The following is a 13,282-nucleotide window of genomic DNA, read 5'->3' as shown; positions in this document are numbered from 1 at the left end:
TGAATGAATGTCCAAGATTTCTCCAAGCACCATCACAGCCCAAGGAATAAAGCACACTTAAATGGACCCCCATTTCCCCACCCCACAAGTACAACTCTGGTTGAGTTTGGCCAACTGGGCCAGGGGATCACAGGTTGGCTGCGGGCTGGATAGAGGGCTCTCTGTGGGCCACATCTGGCCCCCGGACCGGGATTAGGAGACCCCTGCCTGAGTGGATTAAAACAAACAAACCGTAGATACCAAAACATTAGAAAAAAACTTTAAAGACCCATTTCCAGGTTTAATGCTTCTTTGATGTTGCCCCAGAATGCATTGGAATAGATGCTATACCGCATTCAGCCACTAGATGGGGTGAATAATAGGATCTAATGGAATGAAATTATGGCTGAATGCAGTATAGCGTCTATACTGGGGTGACAAAGGAGAAGCAAGGAAACCGGAAGTGGGTCTTTAAAGCTATCTTTAATCCCAAGAAGCTTGCAACCAGTGTGATTTAACAGCACAAATGTAGGAAATGGGATTTTGGCGCTCTTTTTCCATGTTACAAGGCATTTAAAGGTGAACCCCGGTATCAGCAGTGAGTCAAATCAGTGGATGCCAAATCAGTGGATAATGAGGCACGACCTGTAATGCCTTTTTCTGGAGCTATGAACCATTATCCTAGTATGGTGACCAACCACCTTTCAGATCACCAGGCCTACTCTGAGATTCTGGGTTTGCTAAACCCAGACAGTTTATCAGGTCATGAGGTGTGTTAGTGGGAAGCAGTGGCTTCGCTAGGGGGTGCGGGGGGTGCAGGCCGCACTGGGTGACGCACACGGGGGTGACACGCACAGGGGGGTGACACACTAAAATCGTGGTGGTTAGGAGTAACCCCATCATATTATATACTGCTGGATGCGGAATTTTGAGCGGAATGCAATGCAAAATACCAGAGCGAAATATCTCCTTTCTATCCAAAGTTATGTCCAAAAATCTGGAGAACAAAAAATGCATGGATTCCTATGGAAAGTGAAAGTGAGCCGTATCGCGCGTTTACTTGTGAGTAGGTGAACTTGCCTTAGTCCATCAGAAAGGGCAGGCTGAGAGGAATCCAACGACACTGGAATGGTCCTGATCCAATGAATTCAGCCCCCAAAAACACCTGAGAAGGAAGTCCCTCCCTCCAAGCAGACAAACATATTGAGCCCTATGGAAAGCGAAACTAAGCCTCACGGTCGCGTTTACTCGTGAGTAAGCAAACATACCTTGGCTGGTGGTCAGGCCAGGCAAAGGGGATTGTGAAGCCACAAATGGCCCTGGTCTGATGGAACTGGAGCTCAACAAATGCTCCAGAAGTTAGCCCCCCCCCCCCCAAAAAAAAGGATCAAAACAGAGGCTGCAGCTGATAAGGTGAACTTTTTTGAGACTTACCAAACCAGGTGGCTCCTGACAGTGATCTGGCTTAAACAGAAGTTCTTAAATTGAACTGGGCACTGGGTAGGGCTGAAAACCTTACTGGTTTTGGAGGGGGGTGTTATTGCAGGCAGGCTACAGAGGAAATTCACTTGGTGGAACAGGGCTGGCTTCTGCTTATTTAATTATTTGTTTTACTTTAATTATTAATATTTGTTTTAATTTGCCTGATGATATCACTTCCACCATGACATCACTTCTGGTGAGTCTTGGGCAGATTGTTATTCTAAAAAACGTGTCCCAGTGCTAAAAGTTTGAGAACTGCTGCAATAAAGTGTTAGTAAGTTGACACCCAAGGGGGTGTGTGTGTGTGTGTGTGTGTGTGTGTGTGTGACACCACTAGTGACCAAAATCACTAAAATCACAATTTGGAAGAAGAAGACCATAACGTTATATATCAATAATGCGTAATTTCATGCAGAATGTGTTCTATCTTTGTTCTATCAAAAGGTACAGCCAAAAAACGAGTGGGGGTGGAGTGATTATACATCACCACACCCACCACCTGGGGTGTTGCCCCACCCACTGCATGGGGGGTGATGCGCTGGCATCCCGCACCGGGTGACGTGAACCCTAGTGACGCCCCTGATGGGTAGAAATGGCCTGCTACATTCTGATGCTCTTTAGTGATTATCATGGTGGCCCCATGACATAGGAGACCATATGTAGCCCTGTTTAACAAATTGCCCTATATATTAAGGTTATGGGGGTGTGGGAAAGGGTTGGAGGAGCACCAGCCCTTGTGGGTTCCTAGGAAGTATGAGCTGAAACAACTTCTTTCAGGAGCTATAGTGTGCTAGGCTGATCTCATAGGACAGTGACAAACTACTGTTCCTGGCATGTCTACATTATACACTTAAATGGGTCTGAAGCCTGCTTTTACCTGTCATGGCCTCCCCCAACACCAGGCACCCAGTTAAGATGCAGCTTTATGACAGTCGTAGATACGTGTTGTAAGGTTAGCCACTTCCCACGCTCCAGGTGAGTAATCACGCCTTATGGGTGAGTAGCTAGCCTGACCTGCCACGCAAATGAGCCTGCCACCTGCATGAGTGGGATGATTGGCAACAGCGTCTTCAGGGTGTTAATTTTTATTTTTCATTTCTTTTTAACAGACCTGCAAGATTGCTTGATGGCACCATGCCCTGAGAAGCAGTGGGGTAGATAGAGGGGGTGGAAAACACTAAGTTTTGCAGGGAGCCTCACCTCTGTTTTGCCCCCATGGCCTGGAATGGCTCCAAAGGGGAGGGGCTGCTTGCATATCTCGGTGAGGCTCCCTGCAAAACTTATTGCTTTGCACCCCCCTCTTGCAATGCCACTGTGGAGAAGGTCTCCTCTACCCGAAGAATGCTACCATGATTAAAATCAGAAAGAATGCTACCTTTCATGATTAAAATCAGTGGCTAGGTTGAGACTTAGTGGGAAGACAGGGAATGATTGATAGAGAATAAATCAATAGGGAACTGGAAGCACTCTGAGCATGGGAAGAAGGCCTTCTCCTTGCTGATGTGTCCTCTTGCTAAAGTCCTCTAGGATGCTCATGAAGAATTGTGTTACAGCCGCACTCATATTCCAGTCTCGCACACACAAACTAATTCGCATACAAGCAGCAGGAGACAGATACAGAAAACTGGAAAGAGCACCGAAGAGAGGGGATGAGTCACCCGTCAAGACTAATAGCCTCTGGGCTGCTAAAATAAAACTGATGAGAGCCGTCTCAGTGGCGCATTCGGATTGGCAGCTGCTGGCACCTGTATTACTGACTCATTACACGGGCTCCCAGAGCACTAGATGCTGCGAAGGGCCAGGAGAGTGGAATGACATTTTGTGGTGGCTGGTCCGATAGATTCTTCAACATCTCCCCAAAGGCATTGCGCTGTGTGTGTGTGTGTTTTTTTTTTAAAGGGTCCCGCTGGCTTTGTTGCAAGGCTGCCACAAAGGACTTTACAGATTGATTCAAAGTCAGCACAACAGAAAGTACTGAGTACACTGCTTCACCCCAAGAAAGAGAGAGAGAGAGAGAGAATGAATGAATGATGAGGAAGACAAGATATATATGGAAGATCTCCAAAAGATCTCAGTGCATGGAGTCATCCCTATTAGAAACTGCTTAAGGACTATTCTCTGACATTAGCAGCCTGGATTCCTTACCCCATCTGCTGTGGCAGAAATCATGCAGTCAGTAAAACTGGGCCATTTTTATTGTGAACTGAAATGACTCGAGCCACATAATATTGCCCAATATTTATTTAGGTTATATGTCTATATCCTACCTCTCAGCCATGATTTCCAAGCCAGCTCACAATATGGCTCAAGAAACAGCAGTGCATACAACAGCCATAAAACACACAATCACAAGTTAAAATAGCAGAAGCAGCAGCAAATCCAGTAAAAAAAAAAAAAAAAAGACTCTACTGCAATGCTATCAAAGAGGGCAGGAGATGAATGGACGGGAGTATGGCATGTCAGAGATGAGACAACACAGCCCAGTAGCATAGCCTGGGGGAGCGGTGCAGTAAGTACTGCAGGTTCCATAACACGCCATATAAGTGGCCCCTCCCACTCACGGTCAGAGCAATGATGGAACGCCCGGAATGGCTCCCACAGCGAGTGGGAGGGGCCATGTACACATTGCCACCCACCCCCCTTTGGCTACATTACCACTGCAGCTGGGAAGCCCTCATCACTGGTTGCTACCGACTTTGCTTCAGAAGGGGATGCTCTGAACAAGGTCTCCGATGAAGAGCTTAACAGTTGTTGGGCTTTGTCTCAGATCAAAGGTTTGTCTCAGAGCAGGCAGTCCTTCAGGTACCCTGGTCACACCTGTGAAGCAGATTGAGGTGGTCACTGCCTGGCTCTGCTGCCTCCACCACTCCTTCACTCACACTTACAGGATTTGAAAGGGAAGAGAGGAACGGAAGGTGGCAGAGAGTGGTGGGCTAGAGTCTCTCTACAGGGCTTTAGCCCAACTCCACGCTTTGCTCTTCCACATGTCTTCTGTTCCATTTCTTGCTCTTGGCACCTGCTGGAAAGCACTACACACGGGGGGACGATTGCCCCATGCCACGTTGTCCCTAATTTATACCCTGTTCCTTAAGTTCGTTCTACCTGGAGCAATAGTCTTGGAAAGTGCAAGTGCAGCCTTGGCTCTGAGGGACGAATGGTTCAAGTGAAAGTAAGTCTGCTTCTTAAGCAGGGCATGGGTTGCAACATCAAGGTTTTACCTCCTTAGTTCTCCTCCTTATTTAATAATAATAATAATAATAATAATAATAATAATAATAATAATAATAATAATAATAATAGGTATTTATATACCGCCTTTCTTGGTCTTTATTCAAGACTTTATTCAAGGCAGTTTACATAGGCAGGCTTTATTAAATCCCTATTAAATAGGGATTTTTATAATTTCAAAGAAGGTTCTTTCTTTCAAGAACCACTACATTCAGGTGTTTCATTCCGATCTGGCTTCACATTCTGGCCTCCATCCTCCCACGCTCAGAGCAGATGGAATAGCTCGGCTTTAGCTTGTCAGCTGCTCCAAGGTCGCACGGTGCCGGTGGCCTCGAACTGGTGACCTTGTGGATGTTATCTTCAGGCAGACGGAGGCTCTACCCTCTAGACCAGACCTCCTGCCCAGCAAGGTCTCAGATCAAAGAAAAGCAAACTAGGGCTGAGCCAAAATGTCCCCACAAGTTGTCTCCCCATTCTAACCCTGGAGGTGGGCCCAATGAAACCCCTCAATACTGGCTAGCAGGAGCGAAGAGGTGGCCACAGAGGAAGTCAGCAACTAACCACTCTTCCCCAAAGGCACCCTGATATTACACGACTCCCAACACTTGGTTGGCACCTTGCACACATACCTCCCCACCCCCAAGATTCCCTAGAGTGAAGGCAGGAAGCATTTCTCTTGCACCAACTGTCTTCAGAGCAACTCCACGTCATCACACAGAAGCAAGTAGGAATCCTGAGCGCACCACAGCTAACAGGGCTTTGAAACAGGCAATGGTGGCAACAACAAAGGGACATTTGCTATGGGAGGAGGGGGTTTAAGAAGGATCCCCTCCAATTTCACCTGATCGTTATCTTCAGAGAAAACATGGGGCTCCACCTCAAGGATAACTTAATACCAAGTTAATGAAGAAGGTGAGCCTTTTGCCTTTCTGATGAAGCATCGCTGCAAACAGCATGCAAACACTACAGTAATGGAAGCCAGGCAAGAAGCAAGATACTGAAGGCCTCCTCATACATGATGAATTGCACCCACCATCAGCACTCTGAACGTGGTCTTAAATTCCACTTATGAAGGTGAGAAGTGGCAGCTTAACAGGCTCTCAGCTGCTGAGTGACAAGGGAATGTGCTCTGTGCTCAAGTAAACACACATGAGCAAAAGAGGCAGGGATGGAAGCAGGGGGTAAAGGACAAATTGAGAGTGGGAAGGGGGAAAACAATTGACAGGTGCTGGAGGTAGAGAAGTGGGTGTGGTTGATCACTAGGTAAATGCCAGGGGCATAAATACATAGCTCTCTGGGAACAGCAGAAAGCAGCCTTCAAAAACAGAAATTCTCACTGACTTGTTGCACCCTTTGGAGGTGCTCAAAGTAAGACCGACTTAGCAATTGTGATTACTAGGATTATAAGGACGCAATCTGACAGCTCCGGCTGCCTGCTTTAAATGCCATCTCAGGAACACCACTAAGCCAGGGATGATTTGTGGCCCAAAGACCTGCCTCGCTTGTAAGCTCCTTGGAGGCCGTGTTGTCCTCTCTGAAAGCCCATGAAGAAGTGGACCATTCTAGGGCAGTTCTATGATCTCGCTGAAAACACTGCCTCCTTAGAGGACATGTACAGTGTGCATGTCCACCACACACACATGCTCACACAGCCAGAAGAAGAAGAGGCTAACCACATCAAATGCACAAAGATGCATGTGTTGTACATGTGTTTGACGTTGGGCATGCTGCCTGAAGGAGGCACTGCAGGTCAGGACACAGGTCAGGCTTGGAGGGTGAAAATCAGAGCAGAAGCCTGGAAAGGAGGCAGGAGAAGTAAGAAGAAGTGGCAGACTGGAACTGGAGAGGGGAGGCAGGATCAGAGAGCTGAAAAAAAGGGCAAGAGAGCCCGAGAGGAGCTCTCAAGCTGTTGCACCAGTAAGTGGTTGATGCGGAGGACCTTCTAAGGAGAACTGCAAGGCCTACCCTTCCTTGCTTGGGTCCCAATCCAAGTTCTGCGCCTGGGCTTGCTTCTGCCTCCTTCCATGCAAACCCATGGGAAAGGATACTTCAGGCAGCCAGGTGGGTACTCCTTTTGTAATTTTGGATCTCAGTCCCAATCCAGCACTGTTACCACTCAGGTAACAAGGGAGGGAGGGGGGTCTGTAAGGGGTCCAGATGAGGGTGGGAATCCTACCAGATCTCAGGCTCCTTGAGAGGCATATCCATGGGAAAAGTCAACTCTGGCTGTCCTTCAAGGGCTCGAGTCACCACCAGTGAGATCTTGATCAGTACCCCAGGCTTCGGCAGAGGCCAGTTCCTCATCCTTCTCATGGGACAGCTTCTCTTACCCCCCCCCCCATTATGGGGGGGAGGGTGAAAGCACACCAGGTTCAGTGACATGGTTAAAAGTAATTTCGAGTTTGGCCCTCAAAGCACCTTTCAATGTCCTATCACAGGTTACAGTATAAGCAGGTACAAACTGAAACGTGAGCATGGCAGCTGATTCTGCCCCTTCCAATACATGGGGCAGTCGCACCACTTTTTCTCAGCATGGATGCATCACAGGAACACATTGCAGGGCACCAAGGGCTGATCATAGCCCCGTACAGCACATGTCCATGGTGTATAGATACATGCCGGGGGAGGGGAGAACAAGTAGTCATGCCGCATGTTATGAGATGCAACCTGAACTTTTAATACATGCCTGCTTTCACTACAATAGATGAAGCATCCCTTTGCTGTGGATGAGTTACCTGGATACAATGGTGGCGCAGGATTTGCACGCAATGCATAAGGAACCTATGGGATTCACTGCCACAAGGGCATAGGGGATGTCCACTAGTTTAGATGGATTTCAAAGGAGATTAGATCAATTCATGTCAGTGGCAATGGGAGCCATGGTATTAAAAGAAATGTCCCTGCTTCGAGGCAGTACTAGACGCTATGAATAGACATAAGGGAGAGCCGTGCTGTCATTTTCACACCCTGCTTCTGAGTTTCCAGCGATGCCTGGTTGGCCACTTGCTGCAAGCAGAAAGCTGGGGAGGGCAGAACTGGATCTAAACTGGCAATTTTCTCGTCTGGATTTGTATTGCTATGATTCCAGTTACGGGTGCCCCAAATGCAAATCACTGGCATTTTGTCACTTGTGAAAGTAGCCCCAGGCTCAGACACACACAAACAAGTTACATAACCCCAAATTAATGCAGGGCCAGACCAAATCTGGGAATTAACCAGGGCCGAACTATGGCTTGCAGATGCACAAGGGATGATGCTAAGGAGTGACTCCCCTGGCTCTGAATATGAAGTCTGCAGAACTTCAAAGGAGCCTTGGATTCAGATGCAGGGACCTGTGAGAACCAGCAAGTTGGCAGCTCTACGGCCCCTGCGCCTTCCTCTCAAAGGCATTCCAGGACCATCTTGCTGCTCTCCACATCTCTCCCCTTTTCCTCCACTTACCTCTTTCCTTCTCACTTTCCTGCTTATGCTCTCCGTTGTCACCATCTGTCAGAACTGTGCTCTCACACCCCCTCATTTCCTTTTTCTCTTCCTCCCCCTCATTTTTCTCCCTCCTTCCTTCCTTCCCTCCTTCCTTCCTGCTCTTTCTCTCCATCATAATCCCTATATCACTCCCCCTCAGCCCTTTCTCCCTGATACTCTCTCTCTCTCTCTCTCTCTCTCTCTCTCTCTCTCTCTCTCTCTCTCTCATCATTCATTCATTCTCCCTCTCTGATGCTCGTCCCAGACCTTCTCTGGGTTGCTTCCCTCAAGCCCTCTCCTGATTGGCTGGTGGCACCATTCCCAGGAGCAATTGACATACAGCTTGATCTACCTAACCCTGGGAGAGGAGCCCCACACTTCAGCAGCAGGAGAGCTGGAGGGGGCAGCCCGAGCTCCACTCGGCAGTGCTGGAAGACAGCCTTATGATTACCTGCAGCAGTGCTGGAGACCAGGTGGGAGAGTGCCAGCAGCAGGCTGATGTGTGAGCACAAGGGGCAGGAGAAGAGATGCTACCTCTGGAGCAGGAGGAGGAGGAGGAGATAACCAGGTACCTCCAAGGAAAAGAAAACTATGTAAAGCAGCATTTCGGTCCCACGTAAAAGACTCTGGATTGAACACTAACCAGGGATTCAATTCTAATTTTTTTTTAAGAGGAAGAAATAAGCTTATAACTGTTATACTGGTGAGTGAAGGCAAATATCTGTTCCTTTGATTCATTAAGTATCATGTCTCATCTTCCTGGCTATTCCCACGCATTCTGTTGCATGCAAAAGTTTACTTTGGCATCTTATAAAGCTGAAGATCCCTGCTGCATGATCCCCCTCCCATCTCCTAGGTGATGCAGGTTTTGAAAAATATTTACAAGGGGAGAGAAACTGAGCCCTGAGTCCAAGTGGGAAGGGGAGATGTGACATGAGGGAATCCTGGGCCAGAGGGAAGTGCTCTCTGTCTGGGAAGAAAAGCAGAATACGAGCAGAGATGGGAGTTCATTGCTGTTTTGCCACTAGCTTGCGCGCAGGCAAGTCTTTCTGCTGCCTCCACCTGTTGTCTTCCATGTCAGACTTCAGCGGCAACTCTCTGCTCCCGAAAAGTTCCCACTGACTTTAAGCAGGGCTGCGGTGGAGGAACTGGGATGCAAATTGTAAACTGCTTGGGGCAGAGGCCAGCAGCATCAAGTGGCATGTCAGAGCGGGGGTCCGGGTGTCACTGGGGCTTCTCTGCATTGCTGCAAACCATAAAAGAGAAGGGCAGGTTTAACAGTATGGGTGCCTGCTTTGGCTGGCACAAGGAACTACGGGCAGTGCAGAAGGAGAAATGAGGACTTGCATTTGGAGAAAATGAATTACAGGACATCCGACGGGAGGTTATAAATCCACACTTCAGTCTGAAACACATTTATGCGCACACTGATCTTTTTGAAACCTTGGGAGGTCTTTGATTCTGCCTGGAGCGTGTTACCAATGCTCCGGTTTCAATTTAATTCAGGATGAACTGGAGAAGGTCTTGTTTGTCCCTCCTCCTCCCCAAACCTTGGCACTAGGCAATTTTGAATAAGCAAATGTATGCTATGTAAGTAAAGGCCAGCATTGTCTCTTCTGGAAGAGATGGCATTTGAACATGCCCTTCCTCCCCCACGCACTGTTATGCTGATAACACAGTAAAATGGGGTTTAATTTCCAAATAAGCTTTTGCCTTGCATGATGGAATTAATATACAAAATGGTGTTCAAGAATGGAACACACAGAGACTTGCAATTCTAAGCACGCAGATGCCTGCAACCAGTCCTAAGGAATGAGGTCCTTTGCCCAATTACTGCCCCAAAGAGCATACAAAGTAAGGGCATGTCTGTAGTACTGGGTTTATCACAGATCAGTACTAAGGGGAGGCATCAAATGCATTATCTCAGACTACCAGTTGCTGCAAATTGGTTTCTTGGGATCCAAATGTCTTTCCTCCAGGCCGTGCTTATGTTGTTGGGATATTGTGTTTGCCCTGCATTGAGGCTGCAATATTTTGTGTCTGGGAGTAAATCCTTCCCCAACAAAATACTTTGCAGTGAATTGTGCTGTGTGGAACAGGGTTGTGCCTGTGATCTCAACAGTGGTGAGCCACACCACTTTATCAACATAACTTTGGACCATTAGATGGCAGGAGATTTTTCACAAAAAAATGTACCTCCCCCCATGTGCAGCCACACAGCTGCCTCAATCCAGGCTTTGTTTTAAAACAAAACCCCAAAACCATGGTTTAGAAACTTAGTGCTGCTCCCCCCCCCCCCCACTGCCTTGGTGTTTCCCAAACTTTGAAAAGAATTTTCCTGTTTGCTCTGCTAAGCCAACACTAGAGTATCAACTCATTCAGCCCAATTTAGGGGCAAACAAACTTAACCATAGTTATTCTTGCATTGGTTACATCTTGGTTGGATTGCTGCAATGTGCTCTATAAGGGGCTGCCCTTGAAGACCATTGAGAAACTTCAGTTTATGAAGAATGCTGCTACACTGTTGCTGAGCTGTATGAGGCCTGGAAAGGACACCATGCCTGTACCGTGCTATCTGCACCAGTTGCCAGTACATTTCTTAATGGAATTCAAGGCGCTAGTTTTGAACATTAAGGCACTAAACACATGGTCGGTCTGACCATGGAGCAAACAATGCTGTTCACATGGCATGGCAAACTGGGAGAGAAGAAGACACCAGCTGCCTCCCTCCAATCCATCATCAGTGGAGCCGGCCTCCTTTCCTGCCCTTTTCTTCTTATGGGCTTTTTAAATGAACAGGAAATGCAGAGCACACTGGGAGTCCCAATGCACTCCACATTTCCTGTTTTATTTAAAGTGCCCATGCAAAGGAAGAAGTAAGGTAAGAGATGCATGATTGAGGGAGGTGGTTAGACAATGACAGTGCAGAGGGCTGCCCAATAACTTCAGCCAGCACTTGACTGAACTGCTTGGGGTCAAACTATTTGAAGGACCACCTCCTCACAAATGAATCTGTTCTCCCCCCCCCCCCAACATCATTAGAGAGAGCCTTTTTATATGTCCTTCCTTTGATGGAAGTACATCTGGTAGTGACATGTGAAAGACCTCGGTGATGGCACCCAGACTATGGAGACTGCAATTTTAGTGCTGGCTGAAAACCTTTTTATTACAATTAGCTTCCACCCTTTCTTAATTTTTGATGCTGCTTCTTTTTGCCACTGCTGAATTAGCTGGTTTTATCTGCTATTTTATCTTTTGTACTTTTTAATTTCAGGCTTTATTTTTTAATCATGTTAGCCACTTTGCACCTTCCTAGCAGGAGAAGGAAGAGTAAATAAGATAAATGGAATCAAACATGCAGGTCTCAATCGTACCATTAATTCATCTTCTAGTAGGTGGGAACCTTCTCAATCCCCCACCTGATTATCCTCCCACTTTGCTCTCCCTTTGCTTCCAAAGGTGCAGGTGTTTGTTCTCTACATTTTATCCTTAAAATTGCGCTGATTGCAGAAAGGTCTCAGTGAAGGAAAAACAGAATCAATTACAAAAGCAAAAGGCTGATCATTGCCAGAAATGCACAGTTGTGGAGCTAGGCATTTTCAAACTCCAGTTGCTCCTGTGATTGAAAAATCAGCTCAGGCGCAGGTACAATTACCACCAGAATATGCCCAATTATATGGTTCTCTGGGGATTTTTATATCAAGATGATTGTGGAGATATAGCATGGTGCAGAATGTCCTATAACTAGCTATCAGCTAGAAGAGTGGTTTTCAAAGTTTTTAGCACCAGCACCCACTTTTTAAAATGACACTCTATCAGGACCCACCTAGGTTTACCAGACTTTTTAACAAGGAGATCTAGAAAGAAATATTTTATTTATGTATAATATCCAGAAAAAACACCCTCAAACATTCATCTCCCTGTATTTACACACGGTTTCAAACTGCAAGAGTTGAGCTCTTTGCAGGGTAATTAGCAGCTATGGTATCTGATTTTTGAACAGCCTCTGGGCTTGAGGCAATTAGTTGTCTGATCTAATTGATCAGGTTGCAACCTACCAGTGGATCCTAACCCACAGTTTGGGAACCGCTAAGCTAGAAGGTTGTTGGAAGCCAGCAAGAACCATCTCTAGACACAGCCAAATTGTCCTGGAGTAAAGTATCTCTTTCAGACACAGGTTTCACTTGAATACAGGAACATCTGAAGGTGCAGAAGGAATGCATATTCTATATACTTCTGAACTCTGGAGAGGTTCTGCCACTCAGTGTAGACAATATTGGCCAAGATCACCCAATGGTCTGACTCAATATAAGGAAGTGTCGTATAGGTACAATAATTAATCCAGGAAGAAGGCCTGATTTCTGAACAAACCTCTGGAACAGAACCAGTACATAACTTGGGGACTGACAGCCCAAGCCTATGCATGTCTACTCAGAAGTAAGTTGCATTAGAGTCAATGGGGCTTACTCCCAGGAAAGTGTGAATAGGATTCAGCTGTGAGTGCACTGTGGAAGCACTGCTTTTCTGCAACCAGCAGGGAGCAGAATTAAAACACTGGTTTCACGCAGTATTAAATTTAGTGCTATATTCTCTGTATAATTTAAAAAAAAAAAAACCCTCCAGCAATGCTTTTTTCCTATAGGCAAGACCCTATGTAGATTTTCTCAGCAGTGAGTCCCATTATGCTCAAGGTTTCATACTTCCCTTGTGGAAAGCATGCACAGGACTGCAGCCTTCTGTGGACTTGCGATGTCCCTATCCAAAGGGCCCTGATGATCCTTCAAACCCAGCATCAATTCAATGACCCTGCTATCCTCATGAAAAAAACCCACCACATCTGTATCTTGCTCCTTACAGCATAGAATAAATTTTCTCATTCAATTCTCCACAGTCCTTTAGAGCGCTAGTAACAATTGCATCCGGAGCTACTAATGAGAAGACTTTTGCCCACAACTTGCTTTTGCTTACAGGACTGTTTTTATATTTAGGATGGCAATGACTCCCAGGGGAGATATCAACTGCCATTTCTCATTTGCATTAATGCATTTAAATATATGCAAGTTTCTAATTGCCCATCGATCACTATGATTTAAAACTGGAGAGGGAAAGACACACACCAGAGTTCTGCTTA

Source organism: Tiliqua scincoides, chromosome 7 (assembly GCF_035046505.1).
Source record: "Tiliqua scincoides isolate rTilSci1 chromosome 7, rTilSci1.hap2, whole genome shotgun sequence".
Taxonomy (NCBI): Eukaryota; Metazoa; Chordata; class Lepidosauria; order Squamata; family Scincidae; genus Tiliqua; species Tiliqua scincoides.
This window is presented reverse-complemented; position numbering follows the sequence as displayed.